Consider the following 5,154-nt stretch of genomic DNA (forward strand, 5'->3'; position numbering starts at 1 on the left):
TGTGTACCTTCCTGTACATTTTCAAAGAGAAATTGTCTACAACTTTATATCATTTTGGTCATGTTAAAGACTTGGGACTGGTGGTTATATTCCTGTACACATAGCTTAGTGTGTTTTTGCAAGTATATCCATAAAATAAATTGACAGGACAGAATTGTTTGAAAAACAACCATGAATATAACATAAATGTTCATTAACAGAAAAATGATTAAATAAATTATAGTACATCCATTTTATGATTTTTTTTTTTTTTTTTTTTTTTTTTTGAGACAGGGTCTCGCTCTGTTACCCAGGCTGGAGTGCAGTAGCGCAATCTCGGCTCATTGCAACCTCTGCCTCCCAAATTCAAGGGATTTTTGTGTCTCAGCCTCCTGAGTAGCTGGGATTACAGCATGCACCGCCACGTGGAGCAGGGGCGCGATCTCAGCTCACTGCAAGCTCCGCCTCCCGGGTTCACGCCATTCTCACGCCTCAGCCACCCGAGTAGCTGGGACTACAGGCGCCCGCCACCATCCCCGGCTAATTTTTCGTATTTTTAGTAGAGACAGGGTTTCACCATGTTAGCCAGGATGGTCTAGATCTTCTGACCTCGTGATCTGCCCACCTCGGCCTCCCAAAGTGCTGGGATTACAGGCGTGAGCCACTGTGCCTGGCCCATTTTATGGGATATTATGCAGCTGTTTGTTTTTTGTTTGTTTGCTTGTTTTTAAACTTTGTGTGCTGATAGGGAAAGATGCCAAGAATATTATTAAGTGAAAACTTATGTTGGAGAGCAATATGCATAATATGATACAACTTGTTAAAAAAAAAAAAAGAAAGAAAAAAGAAAAGGAAACAAAAGAAAGGAAGAGAACGGCCAGTCTGCGCAGCTGACCGCCTCTCCCGCCGCAGCCGCGGGGCCTCATGGAAGGCGGGGAGGACGGCAGAGGGGGCGCCGCAGCGCAGGGCCCCGAGGGGCGGCCAGCGCCGGAAGCCAGGGTGCACTTCCACGTGGCGAGGTTCATCATGGAGGCAGGTATCAAGCTAGGGACGCGGTCCATTCCCATTGCCACTGCTTGCACCATTTACCGTAAGTTTTTCTGCGAGACCAATCTGGACGCCTATGACTCTTACCTGATTGCCATGTCTTCCATTTACTTGGCCGGCAAAGTGGAAGAGCAGCGCCTGCGGACTCGTGACATCATCAATGTGTCCAACAGGTACTTCAACCCAAGCGGTGAGCCCCTGGAATTGCACTCCCACTTCTGGGAGCTCCGGGACAGCATTGTGCAGTGTGAGCTTCTCATACTGAGAAGTATGCACTTCCAGGTCTTCCAGCATCCACACAAGTACCTGCTCCACTACCTGGTTTCCCTCAGGAATTGGCTGAACCACCACAGCTGGCAGCAGACCCCCGTTGCCGTCACTGTCTGGGCCCTGCTGCAGGACAGCTACCACCGGGGGCTGTGCCTCCGCTTCCAGGCCCAGCACATCGCCGTGGCGGTGCTCTACCTGGCCCTGCAGGCCTGTGGAGTCGAGGTGCCTGCCGAGGTCGAGGCTGAGAAGCCGTGGTGGCAGGTGTTTAGTGACGACCTTACCAGGCCAATCATTGATAATATTGTGTCTGATCTCATTCAGATTTATACTATAGACACAGAGATTCCCCTAAGGCCCTGGCCAGGCCTGCCCAAAGAGAAGCCCAGGATGGTCAGCTGCCTGGGGACACTGCCACCACATCGCCATGATGGCTGGTCCCCAGAGGACCAGCTGGGAGGACTGGTTGTGCTGCTGGAGAAGGGCTGGTGAAGGCGATGACATGCTGCCGCTTTGACCATCCGTAGCAGTCGCGGTCCAGATGATAATGGGAGCTGCGCCTCCAGCGGGCAGGCCGGGAGCACACTGGGTGCAGCTGACCCAAGGCAGCCACATCTGCCTTTGTTCTTTGAGAGGACTCTGAATACTATAGAGGCATGATGCCAATAAAAGGAAAATCATGACATCGACGGCACTGAATCCCTAGGAATTTTTTTAAGCCAGATTTCTAGCGAGAATGAATATGCAACGTGACTGAAATCTATTTTGTGTAATACAAGGTGAGGCAAGTCAAAAAAGAAAAAGAGAAAGAAAGAAAGAAAAGGACCAGGTGCGGTGGCTCATGCCTGCAAACCCAGCACTTTGGGAGCTAGAAGCTGGTGGATTACCTGAGGTCAGGAGTTTGAGACCAGCCTAGCCAACATGGTGAAACCCTGTCTCTACTAAAAATACAAAAATTAGCAGAGTCTGGTGGTGCGTGTCTGTAATCCCAGTTACTAAGGGGGCTGAAGCAGGAGGATTCATGGATGGATGGATGGATGGATGGATGGATGGATGGATGGATGATTGTTTTCAAAGAGAAATTTTCTAGAACTATATACCATTTTGGTCATGTTAAAGACTTGGGACTGGTAGTTAGATGATGGGGGAGACATCTTTTCTTTCTGATTTTATATTATTTTACTTTCTATTTGAATTTTTTTACCATGATCATTTACATTTGTAATTTTTAAAAGACCTACTGAAAACATGAAACAGCCTTGAGAAATGGTAGCGGGGAAGTGTTGCAGAATGACCACATGCACCCTGATGCCTTGGTGGGGGATGTTGGCCCTAAGGCCAGTCTGGACCCTGGCTGCCAGTGTGGCATACAGGAGATGATGGGACTCTGTGAACACAAGCACTACTGTGGTTTGAGCATGTCCCTCAGAGTTCATGTGCTGGAAATGTGGTCCCCAGTGTGGCAGTTGGAAAGGTAGGGACTTTAAGAGGTGATTAGGTCATTAAGAGGAATTAATGCTACTCTTCATGGAATGCGTTATTTCTCATGAGAGTAAGTGAGCTCTCACTCTCTTTCAGGACTGGATTAGTTATCTCAAGAGCATGTTGTTATACAGTGAGGTGGTCCCTATGTTTTGCCTCTGACTTCTTCCTTTCTGCCATGTGGTATGCTAATGCTGTGCTCTTGGACTTTACAGCCTCCAGAACTATGAGCCCAGTAAACTCTCCTTTATAAATTACCTAGTCTCAGGCATTCTGTTACAGCAACAGAAAACACACTAAGACCTCCCTTCTGGTGCACATCTTTTATGTTTTCCCTTCCCAGTATTCCTTTCCCCTTCTTTTGGTAACAAGACCCATTTTCCTTTCTGCAACTGCTTTTCTTCCATGCCTCAGTCCATGTTTCAGGTTGGGAATTGGACCTTGACCTCCAGTTCCAAAAGTGGGCCTTGACCTTGGGCTGGCCAGGGCACCAAAGTACTATCACAATGGCTTCAAGGAGGGGCATTGGCTCAAACATGACCAATAAGAACATCCTCCAGTACTTCGGCTAGTGCTCTTGGACCAAGGCTCTCCCCTTCCCTCTAAGTGCAGGAGTACTAGAACAAATGTCTGGAAATGCTTTGACCATTGTTACCACCACTGGGTGGAGATTTTCCTGAAAATAAAGCAAAACAGAGGAAAGCAGAGCTTATGTGATGAGAGACGGATTCCTGTGGACACAGAGCACCTGGATCCAGCCATGAAGAAACCTTCTTAATTGCTTTTCTGTTATCTTAAACTTTACATGAGTTAAATTCTCGTTTTTCCTTGAGCTGGTTTGAATTATTCTATTAATTTCATCCAAGAGTCTCTATAAATGTAAACACCTTAGTAATTTCTTCTACAGCTAGCAGTGCCCATAGTGCCTTTTTAAGCCTTTGCCCAACAGTGTGGACTCCCAAGCAGCAGCACTTACCATAAATATTTTTCATCATTTTGCTTGTGGTTTCCTTATGCTCCCACCCAGTCCTAGTACAAGGTCGAGCAGAGAGCAGAAACTCCTTGAAATGTTTGTTGCATGGGGCAATCATTCTAATTTTCAATATTCTAACATTGTCTCTGCATAAGACACAAATATGTCTTAAATATATGCAAGACATGAATACTTTTTGTGCCCATTTTTTCTTACATTTTGGAATATTAAAACTTGGAATAGATGATGCAGAGCATAGATTCCTAAGCCTCAACTCTTCTTGCAAAACTTGAAGGACCAAACTCAGCCCTCTACCGCAGAACACACAAAGCCTTACTCAAACCTACTACTCTAATGCTTGATGTCTGTATATTTATAAATTACTATACTAAGGTGAGAATTATAAGGACAGAAGAAACCTTTAAATGAGCAGCCCCATTTATTTTTTCTTTTATTTCTCTCCTTGATTTCTTTCTAGTTTGTTACCAAATTCTTAAACAACATTAGCAATTTAAAATATGTTAGAAATGGAAAAAATTGAAAATGGCCTGTTCTCTGAAAGTTCCTGGTTCGTAGTTGTAATAGCTGTTCAACATCTTCTTCTAGTCATACGATAACTCTAGTGCCAGGTGTACAAATCCTGATCCTGTTTCAGTGATCAACACCCACTAAATAGTCTCTTACTACCCGAGAAACTGCTGTATGTCACAGGGAAATTCAGTAACCAAGGTGCACATCAGTCCATTGCATCTGAAACAGCATATTCACTACTTATCACTCAAATGTGAATTTATTCTCTTTTTTGGAGACGGAGTCTCACTCTGTCACTCAGGCTGGAGTGCAGTGGTGCAGTCTCAGCTCACTGCAGCCTCCTCCTCCCAGGTTCAAGTGATCCTCCCACCTCAGCCTCTTGAGTAGCTGGGATTACAGGCAGCCACCACCACACCTGGCTAATTTTTGTATTTTTAGTAGAAATGGGGTTTCACCATAATGGTCAGGCTAGTCTCGAACTCCTGGCCTCAAGTAATCCACTCACCTTGGCCTCCCAGAGGTGCTGGAATTACAGGCATGAGCCACTACACCCAGCCTCAAATGTGAATTTCTAACCCATTTGCAAACATAACCATCCCAGAAACATGACTGGCAGGAGGAACCCTTATCCCTCATTGGAAGATGTTCCCGTTTTTCTCCTCACAGATGTCACCACCACACGTGCTACTTAGTGGCCAGGAGCTCAGTGACACACTGCTCATCACGTTAATTCATCAAGCCCAGGGTCAGCGCTGGCTCTGGGCACCCTGCACCTGCTCACTCTCTCACTGTGAAAGTTCACTGCTAGCCGCCTCCTCAAACTGTCCATAAATCTTGGGAGATTTGGGGGCTCTACCTGGGGCCCACCCTAAGTT

At 46.1% G+C, this 5,154-nt stretch overlaps 1 pseudogene; it reads left to right on the forward strand.

Moving 5' to 3' along the window:
• The first annotated feature begins 903 nt into the window (after positions 1-903).
• On the forward strand, positions 904-1,969 carry LOC105484684 (cyclin-Q pseudogene; annotated as a pseudogene).
• Positions 1,970-5,154: the final 3,185 nt, after the last annotated feature.

Source organism: Macaca nemestrina, chromosome 1 (assembly GCF_043159975.1).
Source record: "Macaca nemestrina isolate mMacNem1 chromosome 1, mMacNem.hap1, whole genome shotgun sequence".
Taxonomy (NCBI): domain Eukaryota; kingdom Metazoa; phylum Chordata; class Mammalia; order Primates; family Cercopithecidae; genus Macaca; species Macaca nemestrina.